This window comes from Giraffa tippelskirchi, chromosome 9 (genome assembly GCF_054371585.1).
Source record: "Giraffa tippelskirchi isolate mGirTip1 chromosome 9, T2T-mGirTip1v1.2.pri, whole genome shotgun sequence".
Taxonomy (NCBI): domain Eukaryota; kingdom Metazoa; phylum Chordata; class Mammalia; order Artiodactyla; family Giraffidae; genus Giraffa; species Giraffa tippelskirchi.
In genome coordinates, this window is record NC_137283.1 from 115,070,462 (window position 1) to 115,090,653 (window position 20,192).

Sequence of the window (20,192 nt, forward strand, 5' to 3'; positions counted from 1 at the left end):
TTGGATTCCATTATGATAAATCAGACATTCTGTGGGCCCTTTGACTGTGGTTGCTGGAAAGGCAAAAGGTCACATTTATTGTCAATCTGAAAGCAAGCTGGCATGCACAGAAAATAAAAGCCAAAGGGATATGAGTGGGACACTGTCATTATCTGTAAATTCCCTGAATCTGTCTCCTCATGTATCAACTGGACCAAATAATAATATATCTCAGGATTTCTATGGGAACCTACTTTTGAAGCAGTGTAGAAATCTAAGCTATAAATATTGTTGTTTTTTTATTTTGAGAGAAGCTACAAATATCATTACTCCAACCTCCAGAAAATGAGAACCTATTTTGAGTTTTCTTTTGCATTATATTTCATACTTAGCCACCTGTGGTTAATAAATCTAAGATATAAAAATTAGGCAACTAAAAAGAAAAGTGATATATGTTTAACTTATATATGAAAAACAAAGATTTCCATTTCCAAAAGGGTTGTTGCTACTAATAATGTATACAAAAGAAATTAAGAATAATTAATCTTCTAAAATAAAATCTGAAATTACATATTTCGGCAGTTGATGGAGAGGAAGGTCATTTACTTGATTATCTCAAAAAATATAATCAGTGAATGATATCGTTATTTCAAAGATTTAAGAAGAATAATCATAAAAGTAGGTTTTTCAGTATTATTTCAAAATTTATTACATTCCTTTAAATGTATCAACAGTATTTTGTTTCTATGAGTATCAACTAAAACTATTTTATACTCAGTAAGTACATATCCATTTTTGTGAAAATCTAGTTTCTGCTAAGCTGCATTAATTTTTGTGGACTTTATAAGGAAAAATGATGGCATAGCCTTCAGAACATGAGGCCAATATTGTAAAATGCAAGAGCCAAGTCTAATAAAAAAAAAAGTTTAGTAGAAAAGAAAAGGCATGAGGCTGAGACTGTAAGAAGAAAGGAAGTTTAATCGCTCAGAGAGAGCATTTTTGTACAAAGAAGTTGTTTTTAAGAGAAAGAGCAGATCTGACCTAGTTGATCCAAAGAGTAATGTTGGTGAGTGAGATAATCTTGGAGAGATAGAACAAGTTTTCTCAGAGGAATGAGAGTGTCAACTGTCAGATCTGGTAATCAATTAAATCTTTAAAAACTACTGATATTTTTAAAGAGAGACAGATTTCATTTGCAGAAATTTTCTTTGTCTTTCCTTTTTCATTTGTTATTATAGCTAACTGTAGTTGCCTTAAATATACATATCTTATTACAAATAAATATCAACATGAACTTTTCTGAGACCACGGTGAAATCTGTTTGCACATTCCTGAGGCTGCTCGGTTATTCACACATAACTAAGGAATATCTAGTATCTCTTCTCACCCACTGCCAATAACATATGAGTGAGCACAAAATCTTAGCTGCAGCTGAGAAATCTAGTTAGATTTGTCTCAAACTTCAAAGTAATAAGAAAAATAATGGGCAAAGTTATACTCAGTAAAACGGTGAGATCCCTCCCATCCTTTCACAAAGGGCAGACATGAAAAGAAAAAATTCATCAATGACAACAAACACCTGTCTCAAGGCTTCAGGCTGGACAAATCAGGACTGATAACTATACCATCATCCAAGATTAATGTTCTCTTTTGTTCACATGGAGAACCCTAGACATGATTAAAGGTCTGTCTCTGACCACATCTCCTCTTGTATTCTTTCCACAAACACAGAAATGTTTTCCTTCTCATCAACCTGAGAGATAGCTGTACCACATTATCATACCCACACTCAGGGAAAATGTATATAATATTGTAAAGCAGATTGACTTCATGTATTTTACCACCTGTGGCAAACTGGTACATATGTATATATGTATATATATTCATATACACATATATATATAATATATACATTTTATATATGCAGTAAGTTTTATTCTTAACTTCTTGATGAGTTAAGCTTTTCTTCTATCAGCGTAGAAGTATTTCCATGAAATATTTAAAGCTGATGCTCTAGATGAAATAATATTTTTGGCAATCTGGGGAGTGAGGAGTTTATTTTTTCCATTATAATGCACAACTGCAGAGAAATTTGTTTTCTTTACATCTTTACACTTGGATGACATTTTGGATATTATTTTTCAGGCTATCTTAAAAGAAATGTGCATCTGAAGGTATTTAATGATGAGTGCCATTCCCCCAAAACAAGGATATATGCAAAAAGGAAAAAATGAAATGTTTAAGAAGAAAGTTACATGATTACCAGGACAGAAATTATTTCTAATCACAAGGCAACAATTTGAATAAAAATTCAAGCCCTTGGTGTTACAATTTATAGTAGCATAGTTTTCTGTGAAATTTAAATATGTATAAATTAGATTAAATTCTGTAAAAATGGAAAACTAGATCAAATATTTTGTCAAAAATGGATGTTCAATTCGCTTTGAAATTTTTAAACTGACTACCAGTTACATTATACAAATTGAAACATTTTTGTTCTATTCAACGAGAATACAAGAGTTAAAAGACAGAGTTCCTAAAAAAAAAAAAAAAAAAGACAGAGTTCCTGATTATTGAAGTATTTATAGTATTATATTAATATATTTATTCTATTATGCTTTCTCGCCTGACAATTTTATTTAGATTTAACTTATATTAGTGCTGAGATATTCAACTAACCTGATCACCATACCAAAATTCTAAATATTAAATAAAAACCAGATTCAAGACAAAGTTGAATTTCCCTATTTGCTACAAATACTTGGATTTTAAAGACAGCAAATTTTAATGCAAGGGAAATTCTGTGAACTGAAGATGCCACCTTATGTAATACTGCTATTAAACGCCTACTACAACCATTTTATAAATTTACAACAGTCTGTCTTAGAACACTTTTATATACTTAAGATGTTTAACAAAAAATTGTGATTCTAATCCAAATTCAAATATATAAAGCTCTCCTAGTAAGTAAACATAATAAGCAAATGTATTTGAATTCAACAGTATGAATGTGCTCTGAATATTCTGAAATCTCCTCAAATGACTCTACAAAAAACATGAAAAATAATGGAGAAAAGGATAGGAAAGGAACTAATATTTACTGAAAGCCTTTTTCTGTGTTTTTTCTGTTTTCAGCATATTACATAGATCATCTTAAATAGCAATTGTCTTCCCTTCTGTACTCTGAATCAAGGGTTGGCAATTTTTTTTCCGTGAAGAGCTAGACAGTATTTTAGGCTCTACCTATCTCTGTCACAACTATGAACTGTCAACGTAGCATGAAAGTAGCCATGGACTGTACGTAACTGCAGTCCCTTGTTCTAATAAAACTTTATTTGTTTAGGCTGAAATTGCAGTTTCATAAAAATTTTTATGTCAAAAATATTCTTCTTGTAACTATTTTTGAACTATTTTCAAAGGCAAAAATTATTCTTAGCTTGTGAGTTATACAAATAGGTGTCAGACTGGATTTGACCTACAGACTGGAATTTGCTAATCTCTGCTCTAAATTTACCCCAGTATGATCTGTACTTTAACAAATTAAAGTACTGGTATTTTAACAAATTAAATTAAACTGATGGTTTAATGAAAGATCTATTTACTTTTATTTAATTCTTATGCCTCTATGGATTCCATTTACTTATGTGTTTATTTTTTAGCATCCAAACAATCTCCTAAATTTAAGTAGAAATTGATGGCTAAAATCAAGGTGATTATTGCAATGTTAAATTTTTAAATTTCATTAGTTTGAAAATGAAATCTGATGGATACATGTATATGGATGGCTGAGTCCCTTCACTGTTCACCTGGAGCTATCACAATATTGTTAATCAGTTATATCCTAATACAAAAAAAAAAAAGTTCAAAAGAAAAAAATGAAATCTAAAAGTTAATGCCTATGCTTTGTAATGAATGCTGTGGTACCTTTTAAAACATAAAACTGTAAAATATAGTCAGTATAACAGTTAAAAACTGTATTTCATAGTATATAGTAAAGTACATTCATTTAGATAAATTGTGAAAGCAAATATGAATTCAAATCATATAAGCTAAGATTCAGATCAAGAAGATGGAGTAGGAGGACACAGAACTCACCACTCATCAAGAACACATCAAGAACTCATCTACATGTGAAGCAACTCAACTCGCACTGAACACTAACCGAAGACTGGTTGAAAGACTCAGTACAACCAAGACTGTGAGAAAGATCCACATGGACTTGGGTAGGAAAGGAAGAGGAGTGATCAGGTCAGGACCTGTGCCCCTGGGAGGGGACTCAGAGGAAATAGAATACATGGGTGGAGGTCCTCCCTGGGAGGATCTTTGCGACCCCATGGATGCAGCATGCCAGGCTTCCCCGTCCTCCACTATCTCCCAGAGTTTGCTCAAGTTGATGTCCATTAAGTGACAGGCATCTGTTAGAAGTGCTCAACCCTTTCGGTCTTGGTGGGGCCATATGACTAGTTCCTCCTCCCCCAAAGGAATATGAACAGAAGGAACTGGAAGTCATTCTGTTCTAAGAGTAAGAAGAAGCAAGTGTGCCTTCTTTCTACTCTCTTTTCTTTTCCACCAGCTGGTGATTCAAAGGAATTTAAGGACTTCTATTAGGGGGAGATTTAAGGTGGAAATACCCTGAATCCTTCATTCAATGGACAGACAAAAGCCACCAGGAAAACAACCTTCTATGTTTCTAAGCCAGTGAAATTTGAAGTTTAGCTGTGATGACAGCCAGCATCAGTCTAATAAGGCTAATGTCTCAAGGGTTTTGTTGTTCAGTTACTCAGTCGTGTCCAGCTCTTTGCGACCTCATGCACAGCAGCATGTCAGGCTTCCCTGCCCTTCACTATCTCCCAGAGTTTGCTCAAAGTCATGTTCATTGAGTCAATGATGCCATCCAACCATCTCATCCTCTGTTGCCCCCTTCTCCTCCTGTCTTCAATCTTCCCCAGCATCCGGGTCTTTTACAGTTATTCAGCTCTTCACATCAGGTGGCCAAAGTATTGGAGGTTCAGCTTCAGCATCAGTCCTTCCAATTCATAATATTCAGGGTTTATTTCCTTTAGGATTGACTGGTTTGATCTTCTGAGTATAATGTCTCGAGGGTAACATGTAAAAAGTAAAACTTTCCATCTCCAGAACATTCCTTGCCCACTCTTGGCCATCTCAATAAATATAGCACCAATCACTCAGCTTCTTGGGGCTAACACCTTGGTGTCATAAGCCCAACAACTACTTCTGAAACATAAATCAGATTATGACAATCCCTTGCCTAAAACCATTCAAACTGTTGTCTATGAACTGAGACAAAAAGTCCAAATTTCTTATTATAAGCCCTCCAGGATCTTTAACCTCACTTATCTGCCACACATACTCTCAGTCCTTGCATTCCAGCCAAAGTGACTTCTTTCAGCTCCTCAAATGCACTGAAGTCATTCCTACCACAAGAAATCTGAGCTTGGGATACTGTCAGCCTGGAATGCTCTGCCCACCCTACTTGACTTGGTTAATTCTGACCTCTGCTCAAATACGTCTTCCTCAAAACAGTCTTTCCAACATCACTGTCTAACTTAGATCTTCCTCTTTTCCCTTCCCATAACATTGTATCTTCTTCACAAATTTGTTATATTTAAAATTATACAAACATTTTTCTTTGTATTGATTCAATGTCTATCTCACCTACTGGGCTGAGTTTCCCACAAGGGTAGCAGGTTGACATGGGCTGCATCTGAGGTTCCATTATTAAAACTGTTTTTTATGTTTCTTTTTATTTCATTCCATAAAAATGTATTTATTTTATGTAATTGGTAAATTAGTAAAATAGTACAGGCATGCAATTTATAAATAACTATGCATATGTTAATTGTTGCTCCTAAAAATATTTTTCTAATACAGCTATTCAATCAAACTTTAAAAACATTGCAGTAGACCATAAAGTCCACAAGAGGAGGGATTGTGTCTGTCTCTGTCCCCTTCAAATGGCCTTGCAGATGATTACTCTCTATAAATACTTATTTAATAGATAAGTGAATAATAAGCATCTCCAATTTACTGTCTTTAATAATTAGTTGGAATTATTATATGTATGCTAGAGTACATTATATGTATACTAGAGTACAGTACTAAATCTGAATTTGTAAAAACAAATTATTCTAGGCTTGCTTTAATAAACAGACAAAAATCAATTCATAAATAATAGCATGCATTTACATATGAACAATGTTCTAAAGTCTTCTAAAATTATGTTGTCTCTTTCATAAAGGTTAAACACCTCCCATCATCTTCTTTAAGCTATTCATCTATTCAGTTAAAATTTTCCTCAAGATAATACAAAAGGAAATGTCAGTCTTGGCAAATGATCACAAATTCCAAATTAAATAGACTCTGAATTAATGAGGTTTTATGGTATTTTCAAACCAACAAAATTCACTAACCATGCTCAAGGTCATTGCTTCCATTTTTAAATGATAAACTTAACTTTTAAGTCAGTAGTGATTCTCAAGCCCTATGGTACATTCATATCTTGCAATCATGTCTTAGGAAACATTAAAATAATTATTGCTATTAAACTTCATGTCTTCAGTATAATCAACACCATACTTTTACAGCTTATTCAAATCACATAGCTTCTTTACTATTTCTTAGACATATTAAAAATATAAAAATTTTTATATTTTTAATGTAATCTTTTCTATATAATATAGTTTATTGTTTAGAGCATTTCCAATTATCTGCCCCAATTTTTTTCCCTTTTGTCTAGTTCCTTTTAAGCTGAAAGAACCCACTTTCTTCCTACTGCTAAGTTATCAAAATGAAATGCTAGAAAGTTTAACAGGGCCTTGATCTCTGATGTATACCAGTCTGATTTTCTGCAGTCAAAGCTGGAAGAATAAGTTAAGAATCCAATCAGTAGTGAATGACAAACACTAACCTCCACACACAATTACTAGTAGTATTTCCTCTCATTCATTTATTCATTCAGTAGTTGTTATTTATGAAACCCCCGTATAGGTCAAGTGTTATAGATTGACAAACAGAACAGACTTAGACCCTGCCTTCATGGAGTTTACTATTCAGCAAGTGATCGATGTTATACCTGTGAAAAGATATATGAATATATTCTTGCAAATTGTGATAAATGCTACAAATCAAAAGAACAGATATTCTAATTGCAGTCTACCCACAAACTGGTGATTTGATAAACAAAATCAACCACAATAGTGAAAAGAACGTTTTTTAAAAATCCCATCCTGTGTATTGGCAAATAGATGAGCATTAACCAACATTTTTGTGGTTAGAATTCACACACTGCTGTGCTGATTCACTAGCTTTTATCTCAGTCTTCTTGAATCTTTCATGGTTACTCCGTATAAAAAAGTTATGAAGAGCAAGGTGAGACGTGCAAGAGGAAGTCAAACTCAATTTTAAAATACATATGTAAAATAATAAAATGTCTACCATGGTAAACATTAAGGAACGTTGAGATAAAGGCATGGAAAAACAGGAGGCAGCTGAAATGCTGACAATGTGTCAGTCATTCTTACACACTACTAGAAAATAATACAGCGTCTGATTGCATTTGGCTAAAGACCATACATATACATAAGTGAATCTGTATCAAACATATATGTATACACACACACACACACACACATATGTGTGTGTGTGTGTGTGTGTGTGTGTGTGTGTGTGTGTATTCGATCTCTGGGTCAGGAAGATCCCCTGCAGAAGGAAATGGCAACCACTCCAGTATTCTTGCCTGGGAAATGCCATGGACAGAGGAGCCTGGTGGGCTACAGTCCCTGGGGTTGCAAAAGAGGTGGACCCGACTGAGCCACTTAGCAACTCAGCACAAGCACAGTGGAACTCTTCAGTTTCTGCTGTGAAATGTGCTTAATTATCTCTTTTTTTCCTGCGCTTCCAGAGAAAAGATCAATGCAAACTTATAACACAAATGAGAACATAGTTTAATCATTACCATTTGTTGCTTCACAAACTTGGGATTTTTTCTGGTGAAATCCGAAACCAGCTCCCAACACAGAGGGTAAGGAGAGACCAAGGAATGAGGCAAACCACTCCAGACTGGTGGGTAGAAAACAGGGAGGGTAGAGTCATGTCAGACCTTTGTATTCCCAGTCCCAAATTTCCATTTTTAATCTTGACACTACGTCTGGTGCTCCAAATGACATGATTTTACTTTTCTTTCTTGATTTATCAACTTTAGATACCATCTATTCCAGCAGGAGATCAATAGACAGGGCCTTAGCTCATTCACACCACTTCTCCATCTTACTAATATAGTTCTATTGTTATTTTCAGTTCATCTATTTTTTTACATTTGTTACTACACAAAATTTAGTATCACTTAATTTTTTTTTTTGCTCTATCAATTTTAGACAGAATTACTAACTCTGTATTCAAAGATGAAGCTTCTAGCTTGCCTATTCTTTCCTCTATCTCTCCTTTACTCAGGGTTCATTCATCCTGCACCTTCTAAAAGACATATGATTTAGTTCCTAATGAAACAATGACATACCAAAAGTGTGGGTGGGGAGACTGTTATACCATAAAAGGGACTTAGGAGACCAAGTACAAAAATAATATGTGAAACACAATTGATTCCTTAAACCAACTGTAAAAATGCATCTTTGAGAAACAAGAAAATGTGAGTATAGACTAGAAAATCAGATGACATTAAGGAATTATGATTAATTAGAATAGGCATGATAATGAGAGAATGAGTATATTAAAAATGCCTTTGCAGTTACAAATGAATATGAAAGTATTTATAGGTAAAAATGACATGATATCTTGGATTTGCTTTTAAAGTGTCTCAGCAAAATATAATGTTGGGTATAATAGCGATAAAAAATGATGAAAATAAATGATTTTGTCTACAGGTGATGAGTACATTGGAGATAATTATATAATACTATGTTCTCTATTTTTGTGTATATTTGAAAGTTTCTACAATATAAAGATTTTTTTCTAACTTTAAGAAGTAAATGGATTTAGATGTAGTGGAAGATTTTATTTAGTAATGTATGGTTTGTAGAAAAACTAAAATACATAGATAAGCACAATTAAAACTGAAATCATACAATGTCATTGTGATGAACACCATTCCAAATCTTTTTCAAAGTATGTGCATGTATAAAAAAGTGGTGGTTTGTACTTGAAGAATATAATTTATCCATAGCAACAGGAACTAAGTGCTGGACAAAAGTGATGAGCTGATTTCACAGTTGTGACAACTTGAAAAACCCTCTGGACCCAGCTACTGTGGACTTGCCTTGAAAATAGGGCTATGAGTGAACATTAAAAGGATCAGAAGTTTGTGAGCAGAGCCAACCTTCCTGTTGAGAATTTCTGGCTGAAGAAAAGAACACTGAATAAAGAGTGTTCCTCCCTCACACCCCGAGGATCCTTGGGCTGAGCAGGGATGTGCACCCACAGAGGGGGCAGTGAAAGAGCAGGAGGCTTGGCCCCAAACCTATCATTTCATGCTGACAAACCACAGGGGCAACACCTGCTTCCTGCCTTGTTGGAAACCTGGTAAAGCAACCAACATTCAGTGCTAACATACTGTCCTTCACCCTCAAGGCAGAGTGGCTTAATTCTGACTCTTGCAACATGGCTAGGAATAGCAGGATGGGTGCTTTCGACTTGAGAAAACATCCCTAGATGTTCTTGGAAATATCAGTGAAGAAGGAACCAAAGTGAAAAAAAAAATTTTTTTTTACTACACTTTGTAGGAAGATGCTCCACTGTCATAACATAAATGTTGGGTATTGTTTATTGAAAAGCCATTATTTTATCCCTCAACAATTAAGGAGAGAATCACAGCTAACTATTTATTAACATAAATATGATCATTTGTACATTTTCTTTGCTTTTACTCTGCTTACTAAATTGTGAATATGTCAATAAACAAACCATAATGTTATCTTGCTTGCAAGTATTCCATTAAGTACTAAACTTCAGTTTGCTGTTTACCCTGTATATCTAAATATTTAGCTTGTTTCCCAATTTTTACTATTATAAAAAATGACCCAATAGGCATTTTTATAGTTAAATCTTTGTACTTATCCTTGTTTTCCTAGGATGAATTTCAAGCAGTGAAATTTCTGAGTCAATACAGTATTGCAAATGAGCAAAACAAAACGAAGCACTTCCTTGATGGCTCAGTGGGTGAAAAATTCACTTGCTACGCAAGAGACACAGGAGATGTGGGTTTGATCCCTGGGATGGGCAAAAAACAAAATGAAGGGCGTCCCAGGTGGCTCAGTGGTAAAGAGTTTGTCTGCCAAGCAGTAGACCCAGATTTGATGCCTGGATTGGAAAGATCCCCTGGAAGAGGAAACGGCAACCCACTCCAGTATTCTTGCTTGGAAAATCCCATGGACAGAGGAGCCTGATGGGCTACGGTTCAAGGGGTCACAAAGAGTCGGATAGGACTTAGCAACTAAACAACAACAAAACAAAATGAACTGCCCTGAACAGAGCTCAGTATATGTAAAGTATTAAATATATGATAAAGTAGACATCATGGGTTAAAATAGAGTGGAATTATTTTACAACAAATGCTACTAGGCTAATTGCCTAGCTATTTATCAGATTTATTTTTTATACCCCTCTTTGTTCTTAAACAGTTTAAGATGGTTTACTAAGGTATGCGTCATACAGCAAAAAAAGATGAATTGTAGACGGGAAAACAAAGTAAGGATGAAACAAAGAAAAGGAAAGAAGGCTGGTGTTTTTTTAACGCATGTCTTAAAATACTATATATTTCTTACACATAAGCCACAAATCTAGCATCAAATGAGAAGATAGAAAGTAGTTGTAGTTATTTAATTGACATAGATAACGAAATAAAGACAACCTAGTTGACAGGAAGAAGTACAAATACTTGTCCACAAACCCTGAAGGAAAATCCCCCTGGGCTTTCTTGGAGGACAAGGTATAAATGAAATGGACAACACCCTTACAGTGCATAGCAATGCATTTCATCAGGCTGTTTATTGCAACATCCTTCAACATAAGTTAATGGCATTGTGCCGAAGTGAGAATCAATACAAACTCCACAGGGGAAGGTGAGCAATAAAATGCAGTCCACACAGACAGCAACCTATTGTACTGATTTCATCCAGGACAGGGTATATAAAGGAGGATGGAGAGCATATTTTTTAACTCAATCCCTCTTAAATATAGTTTCTCTCAACCAGAGCTTTGATAGATAATGAGCATTAGGGAGTTAATACTTCCTGAAACGTACTATGAGTATAGCCATGTTAAATGTGGTGAACAGACCAATGAAACCCCTTACAAGGATACATAAACCTTCGTGTAAGTCCATTTCATCTCTCTGAAGTAAGCAGAGCAAGTAGCTTAAAACAGTTTAAATGGAATAACTAGTCAGTTGATGGGTCCATAATCTTTATATCATGGTTGTAACTAAACCCTGATGTAAAGATATATTTAATATGTAATATTCCTGGCTAGACTATAAGCTCTGAAGACAAGAACCATAGCTTCTCACTCGTTGTTGTTGCTGCTGTTTAGTCTCTGAGTCATGTCTGACTCTTTGTGACCCCATGGACTGTAGTCCACAAAGCTCTTCTGTCCATGAGATTTCCCAGAAAAGAATACTAGAGTGGGTTGTCATTTCCTTCTCCAGGGGATCTTCCTGACTCAGGGATCAAACCCAGGATCATCTCCTGCATTGGTAGGCAGGTTCTTTACCGCTAAGTCACCAGGAAGCTGATCTCACTTGTACAAAACTTAACTATCTAAAGTAATTAGCCCCCAACTAAAATAAATAAATTTATAAAAAAACAAAAAACAAAAAACTTAACTATCATAGGCATTTACAACCTAACACTACCACCTCCTTATATCTTGCATGGAAGATTGACCAATAACTTTCAGGCTTGTAATTGATAAGCAAAAGAATGGCCCACATTTTGGAGAGATTGTTCAGTAAGTTAATAGTATTTGGGGGGATTAAAAGAGCTTCTGATTTGAAAAGGGATACATTAAAACTTGGGACCTCACATCACTTAATTTTACTTGTGTTGATAAACATGTAAGCAAAAGTTAAAGGCCAAAATGAAGAGAGATTTTTGACCATGTTAATATCAGAAATTCTTTTCCAGTTGCTTCATTTAGGTTAAAACTTTAATCACGTTCTGAGTCCTGCAAAGTTTGAAGCAGGGGACTTTGGTTTATAAACTGGAAAAGATAAATCTTCCAGGTAGTAATTTCCTGGAAGTATTGTACTCCTTAAACAAACAAATCCCTAATTGATGGTGATGTGGATAGCAGTGGAGCTCCTATTCCACAGCTTTCTTTCTTAGGATACACTCTGCCTCTTGAGATGAGGGTGGAGGAGGAATTAAAGAAAAATATGAGCTTTCTTTTCTTCATTCTTAATCCTTGTTTACTTCATATATGTTTTGCTAGCATGTAGGCCGCTTTATGATAATGTTTTGTACTGTAAGACACTTGGATCATATATCATATGTAGTCCATAGTTTTAAATGAATTGTTATGTAGTTTTTAATTATCCAGTAGCATGTTTTTCCTAAATAAAATGGCAAAAAATAACTCTCCTCGAGATTCCAAGTTCTTCCATTCATGAGTTATCAAGAGTCCAGAGAAACGTATGGTGATATCATGATGAATTCTATGCTTAGAATACTGGCTCTATGAAAATGTTTTCTTTGTATTTTTGTTTTTGTCCTGGTAGAACATGTAAAAATGAGTTATCTTATAATACAGTGGTGAACCATGCACAGGAGTGGAAGTCTTACTTTTTGCTAATATTACTTTAGATAATATACATAGAAAACCAAAAATTTAAATTAAATATTTAGGTAATTTAATTTAAAATCTATCCTCAATCCTAGTATTAGGGGAAAAACATAAATTTCTATAATGATAGTTGAACTTTACAAAGCTTGAACTCAATCCAGGAAGCCAAACTAAACTCAACTAATATTTCATTTGCCTATAACCTCAATAATCAAGAAAAATTAGTTTTTCTTGAAGACAGACAAAATGAAATTTAGTATTTAAACACAGTTTGCACAATTTCTTGAAATGAGAAAAACAGTGGAGCCACCCTACGCTAAGTAAAACAGAGAGCAGGGTAGCACATATGTGCAATTATCTGGAAGCCCAAATCAACACTACCCATCTCTGGAACATTGATGACTTGCTGAACCATCTGTGCAGAGAATTCTAAAGTAGCAGGGGGAGAGGAGATGTTGTGATGGAGCAGAAATTGAGAGCGAATAGGGAGAATTAATGGTCTAAGGCTTTATAAGGGACAGGCATGGTCCCTGGGAGATTGCTAGAGAGAAAGAAAGAGAACTGAGTCACCAGACATGATTTGATCCACTAAGTAAACAAGCATCTGAATGCTTACAACATGCCAGACAATGGTCTAGGCATTAATGACACCAATTTCAAATATTTGAAACAAAATCTTCAAAGACATAGGATGCTATAGTTCTTGCCAAAGTATTATGTAACTGAAGCATAGTAAGAAACATTAGTACCAAGAAATGTAGAGCAAATGGAAAGAGTCAACATGAGCAAAAGAGCAGGACCACTATCCGCCGGGCTTGAACATCTCGACCAGAACACATCATCAGTTGAAGGATGCTAAAACACCTGCAGTCCCTTTGTTTTATTTTCTCTCTTGATGGATAAATATGTTTCTTACCAACTTGTATATTATAATATGACTTATATTTCATAGCTTAAAGAGTCAGTTTTAAGTTGATGGTAGCGACAATTCTTTTTTTTTCTGGTAGCATACATGGAACATATGTGGTCTCCTTTGAACTTCAACACACACACTCCTGATATTCTTCTTTATTTGCAACTTGGAGCAAGATTTATAACTGCAAAAAACCCTAAACATAATGGTGACTAAAATTTTATTTGCTTGACAAAATTATTAATATTGTAATATAAAATCATTACAGATCTATAGATCTAAGATCAAAGCTTACTTTGAAACCTATAATATTTCAAGGCTCCAGGGCCATACATGTTGTTACAGTGTCAGGTACTTTCTTTTGACCCAACTCTATTTGAAAAACTGCTGTGGTGTCTTCTTTCCTTATCTGAATTAAGGATCACATTTATCCTCTGGCCTTGTCCTCACTGAGAGTCACTTAAAGACATGCTGCCCTTCTTCTGTCAGCTGCTCACTGCTCTTCACTCACTGAATAACAAGACTCAGAAAAAACCTTAGTCTGCTCTACCCCTATTCATCTAAGGGGAAACTTTTTAGAAAAATATCAGATGCTGTGTATAATTTTATAAATGGCAACCCAGTTAAAAAAATAAAAACTAAATGATTATTACTACCAGCATCCAAAAGATACATTCTAACATCTTAAGCACAGTAGAAGTTCAATAAATATTTGTCAAATCAGTGAACAAATTAATGATAAAGAAAATCAACCTATCTTTATATTCATTATGGAGTTGAATTATACTCATCTAATGATATGATATTCCATTTACTTGTTCTATATAATATTCTCCAAGATTTTGATATTACTGCTCTCTTTTCCAACCTATGAAACACTATATTCTACAACTTACATATATAAAAGTTTTAATTAGGGGTGGCACATTTGTTGACCAGAGTCTTTTCTTCTCAATAAAAACTATTTCTGACCCAGAAGATAATAGAGCCAAGGCTACCTCAATCTATTTGGTCAGTGATGACTGACCTCAAGTGTCTTAAATTAGGTCACAGCACAGGAGGCCATACTGACTGAAACAAGTCATTAGGCTATTTCAACTTCCAACTTCTTCTGATTTTTCTGCTAAGTCACTTCAGTCGTGTCCGACTCTGTGCGACCCCATAGATGGCAGATTTTTCTAGATGATTATAAAAACATAATTTTTTAAAAAAAGAAAAAATAAGTGGGAACACTTTTTATACCCTCATACAGACAATGACATTTAGACCTCCATAGTTCATAATTTCCACAAAAGCTAAATGACTATTGCCAGTCACCCAGAGCTGTCATAGATTATAAAGCAATTAAGACCTTTTTAAGAGTTCATAATGACTATTTTTTTCTAAAAGCACTATGGCAAGCAACAAATGACACTCAGCTGCATTTAAGTCATTTTAATGGTTTGATTGGATCACATTTATCATTAAGGCAAAAAACTCAGAAGGCACATTTTCCATAATCGCTTTGTACAAAGTACTGGTGCACATGCATTACTTAACAGACACTTCTCAGTTTCTGAATACAAGAGCATAAAGGTAGTCTTGAAAATTTAGCTTTACCTCTATTAACTTGAGTTGATGCATTAATTAATACTGGACTGTATCTTCAGCATTTTATGGGCACTCTTTCTGTTGCCATAGGGCCTTCATGTCCACATACTTTTTACGCATGAGAATATATAAACAGCTATAACCAGAAAGAAGTGTTTGTGAAAGCAAGCTATAATCATAGCTAAGTCTTTTAAATGATATGGAAGACAAGTGTAATGAGCAAATCTGTGTACTGGCTGGAGTGACAGGTGCTGATAAAGTCAAGTTCTGCTTATCAAGAAAGGACAGAAAGAAGCTCAGTGCTTAAGAAAAGTGAATGGAAACGTGCTGCCTGAAGGCTCTGAAGTAGACACTGAGGTCTGGATGACAGCTTCCATTCTCACTTACTGCTTACAAAAGACTGATGGCAAGTATTAGACGATGGAATAAAGATAGCCCTGATTCTACATACACACAGCATCTTTCAGCAGTTTCCTTGGGAAAATTAAAATTATTGTTTTTATATCCTAAACCCAGATAGAGTTCTAAAGTGTAATCGAGAATCTAACCAAAATGGCATTAACCCACAGGATTTGAAAGCGTGGAATAATGGAAGCTAAAAATACATTTAAGAAGATAGGTTTGAAATTTAAACTTGTCTCTCATAATATTCAACATATAATTGATCTGATGCATGCACTTAACTGTATGGATATAAAATAGCATGCAGTGACATTTTATTTTTACTAAATTTAGGCAACCACACTTTTTTGGAAAGCCATCCATGAGTCATTGTATGAAATCATTCCTGTGGTAGCACAAATATATAGGCCCTTAACCAGTCAAAAATTAAGCTATCCCCTATCATTTTTGAAATAGAGTAGATTGATGGATGGTGTGTGCGTGCTCAGTCATGTCTGACTCTTTGTGACCCATGGACTGCAGCCTGCCAGGCTCCCCAGTCCATGGAGTTTCCCAGGCAAGGATACGGGAATGAGTCACCATTTCCTCCTCCAGGGGATCTTCCCTGAGTCTCCCGCATCTCCTGAATTGGCAGGAGGATTCTTTACTGCCGCACAACCCAGGAAGCCAAGATTGATGGACAGTGTCAGATGATTATGGTTTGCTGGTTTCGAATGTGTCAACTTGCAAGTATATCATCCCTTTTTTCAGTCATGGTGTCAATTGTCATCATCATCATTGTCATCATCCTCAAAAATGTTAGAATATTTGTACTAGAAGGAATATTAGAGATAAAGCTGCCAAACTGCTTAATTTTCAAGAAATTAAGGTCTAAAAAGTTAACCAATACAAGATAACCTGGCAAAACAGCAGGAATTCAAGCATCACCACACTTGCCAATACTTTGTAAGTCAATATTTAAGCCAATACTTTGCAACTAATTCTGTGCTACTCTGGATGTCTGCTTCTATTATACTGTATCTCATTGAATGTAAGTCACTATCAAGTATATGGCACACAATTATTTTATATACCATTTTAAAAACAGATAATGGACATTAAACTATGCTATGTCATTAACTGTATGCCACATCTTCACTTCAAAGGTGTTAATTATGAAAAAATGGGAATCTTAGAATTATTGAAATATGGTATCACATACTAAACATGAAGGAAAGGATCACTTCTTGGTTCAATCAAATTCATAATTAGATTCTAATTGATGAGTATCTAATTCATACAGCAACTTTAATTCTATAAGCAATTAGGATCCAGAAGAACAAGTGACTTTCCTTAATCACATAGAGATCTGATACAAATATTAGTGAAGTCTCTCAGTCGCGTCCAACTCTTTGCGACCCCATGGACTGTAGCTTACCAGGCTCCTCAGTCCATGGAATTTTCCAGGCAAGAGTACTGGAGTGGGTTGCCATTTCCTTCTCCAGGAGATATTCCCAACCCAGGGATTGAACCCAGATCTCCTGCACTGCAGGTAGACACTTTACCATCTGAGCCATCAGGGAAGCCCAAACATTAAGACAAACACAAATTTGGTCCAGCGGTGATGGCAGCTTCCATAACTTGAGTCCTGTCTCAAATAGAAGGTCACTATGTGACTGTGGGTGAGTCATATGGCTCTCTTTCTGGGTTACTGGTTTAAAACAAGACATCTGCATTAAGAAGGCAGCACTCAGTGATTTGTGCGATTCTTTCCAGACTTAATTGTCTTTAATTATTCATGTATGCAATAGTATATTCTACACACACTAAATCATGGTTCTTATTAATAACTTGCAAGAGAAATGCAAAAATTTACCGCATCTTATCTGTACCTTATACAGAATTCAGTAAAGCGACAGTGAAAGTGAAAGTCAGTCATGTCCGACTTTTTCTGACCCCATGGACTTCTCCAGTCCATGGAATTTTCCAGGCCAGAATACTGGAGTGGGTAGCTTTTCCCTTCTCCAGGGGATCTTCCCAACCCAGGGATCAAAGCCAGGTCTCCCACATTGCCATTGCAGGTGGATTCTTTATCAGCTGAGCCTCAAGGGAAGCCCACAGAATGCAGTAGAAAATCTATAAAACAAAAATTCAAAATGTTTATGAAGAGTCTGATCCTCTTAATGTCTACTATAATTACCACTTTCCACTCTTCCATTTCATGAAAAAAGTTATTGAAACTTCAGATATATATTGGACATCAGTATCTTTGTGATCAAAATTTGTAGGTTGTAGCAGAGTTGAACGTTCCTCTTTACATCTATACCCAACATGTTAGGATTTGTTAAACATAACAAACCCTGAGCATTCACCATTCATTATACTTACAGAACTGCCTAGAGCCCTTCTGCTCTCCCGAAACTGAAGGTTGAGACTAGACACAGGCTCTGGACCCTGTTACGACCAGATATCTGATATCTTTACTCACAGTGATCATCTAGGCAGTCAAATGGGGGAGACACTCCCAGGAGACTGAGGGACCAGCACAGAAATCAGGTTGAAGTTGGTGTCCTGAAGGGGATGCTTTGGTATCCCATCCAGATCCATTTAGGACCGACTGAGACACTTACTTCTGCAGCTGCCAGACATGTTCACCAACAATGGTTCACAGCTGAGTCTCGCTATAAGTAAGCATTGAAAAGTGTTAGCTGCTCAGTTGTGTCCAACTCTTTGTGACCTCATAGACTGTAGCCCTCCAGGCTCCTCTGTCCATGTGATTTCCCAGGCAAGAATACTGAAGTGGAAAGCCATCCCCTTGTCCAGGGCATCTTCTGGACCCAGGGATCGAACCCGGGTCTCCCACATTGCAGGCAGATTCTTTGCCATCTGAGCCATCAGGGAAGCATTGCCCTCAACCAAAGAGAGTGTCTTCACCCAACCTTATGTCCTCACTGGGGGCAACCTATATTCAGTGATTAAGCAGTGTGGGGATACAAAAGCCCAGCACCCTTGACTCAAGGTAGGACAACTCTGAGAGTCCATGACAGTCCCAGAGATCCCCATGGGGCCCACTGAGTGTTGCAACTTCATGGTAGTTCAGCTTCTCCCTTGCCCAATCCATCTGTCCTCTCTCCCGCACAGGTGATTTCCCCAAAAGCCCTTCCAATACATCACTTGCATGCAAATCTCTGTCCCAGAGTCGAATTCCCAGGGAAACCGACATAAGAAAGGAACTTTGGCCTTCTGCCCATTCTACCTCCCCCCAAAAAAGTGTTGGGGAGCAAGATTTAATTTATATAAATTAGATAATCTTATACTGAATAATCTCTTTGTTGCATCAAATAATTCTATCATAAATATAAGTATTTTTGAAAGGCTTAGTCAGTGTCGACATTTTTACATTAAATACACTCAATAGAATGTTTTACACTGTGGGTTTTAGACCTGCAGTTGTTTTGTTACTGCCTTCATATATTTTTGTAAACCAATTGCTGGATACTATTCTAATATAGAGAAATCTATCAACACAGTCTATTTAACTATCCATACAAGTGTTTTTAGACTAGCTTTTATATAATGAATATAATTTCTACATGATAGAAAAAATAATAACTACATAGAAGAATATAAAATAAGTAACATCTCCCTTTACCCTTTTTTCTGAGGTCTAGGTCCCCAAAATGACCACTTTATATTGTGTGTGTTTTGGTTTTTGGGGAGACTGCCATCACAACTCTACATAATGTAATTGAGCTTCTTTTTTATAGTTTATAAATATAATGTCTGATACTTTTTATTAAAGATGAATTTATACTATATTCTATAACTCCTGCCACTTCTCCACTTTGTTTCATTATATTATTATATGTAGTTCTTCTAATGTTTCTCTTTTAAGTTTAAATAGCACACTGAAGACTCAAATTTTTGATTCACACTGTGAGATACTCTTCATTACCTTCTCACTATTTATGATAATAGTAAGTGGAGTAAGTGGAGTGACTGGACCTAAGGTGAAATAATTATAATTCCTTTCACTTAAAAGTCAAGCAATTGGCATCTTGTTGTTCTGAATTCTCTTTCAACTTTTTCCCGAATTTCACTTTTCTTAGATGAAATTGCCTACCTTTATTTATTGTATCCTGTTCCATCTTTCTTGTATTCATTTTATTGTTTTGATCATTTTACTGAAGTACTTACTCCCTGAGAATGATAGTTTACAGGTAGAGTATATGAACAGTGAGTGTTCCAAGCACCATTGTGTTCAAATTTTTTTTTTTATTTCTCTGATAATTTAGCTGGATATAAATTCCTGGGTTTAAAATACACTCTGCTATACTTAAAATGGATAACCAACAAAGACTTATTGTATAGCACAGGGAACTCTTCTTGTATGTGGCAGTCTGGCTGGGAGGGGAGTTTGAGGGAGAATGATTACGTGTATATGTATGGCTGAGTACCTTTGCTGTCCACCTGAAACTATCACAACATTGTTAATCAGCAATGCTCTAGTATAAAATTA

The 20,192-nt window shown here is 35.5% G+C and overlaps 1 protein-coding gene and 1 pseudogene across 7 annotated transcripts in view; both read right to left on the reverse strand.

Annotated features, from left to right (window-relative positions):
* The window catches only part of GRIK2 (glutamate ionotropic receptor kainate type subunit 2), an 840,407-nt gene extending 822,049 nt beyond the window's left edge, over window positions 1–18,358 (reverse strand). For 2 of the 5 annotated variants that reach the window (XM_081530948.1, XM_081530946.1), the window contains exons 1-2: window positions 18,162–18,358; window positions 7,955–8,058 (exon numbers count right to left, since the gene is read on the reverse strand). The gene's annotated coding sequence lies outside the window, so the exon portion shown is untranslated. The remainder of the gene's footprint in view (window positions 1–7,954; window positions 8,059–18,161) is intronic. The other 3 variants (XM_081530945.1, XM_081530949.1, XM_081530944.1) reach the window with 2 other exon arrangements.
* Window positions 1–18,358, reverse strand: part of LOC145522000 (importin subunit alpha-1 pseudogene) — a 51,046-nt pseudogene extending 32,688 nt beyond the window's left edge. For both annotated transcript variants that reach the window (XR_014065838.1, XR_014065837.1), the window contains exon 1: window positions 18,304–18,358. The product of XR_014065838.1 is annotated as an importin subunit alpha-1 pseudogene, transcript variant X3 (transcript). The remainder of the gene's footprint in view (window positions 1–18,303) is intronic.
* Window positions 18,359–20,192: the final 1,834 nt, after the last annotated feature.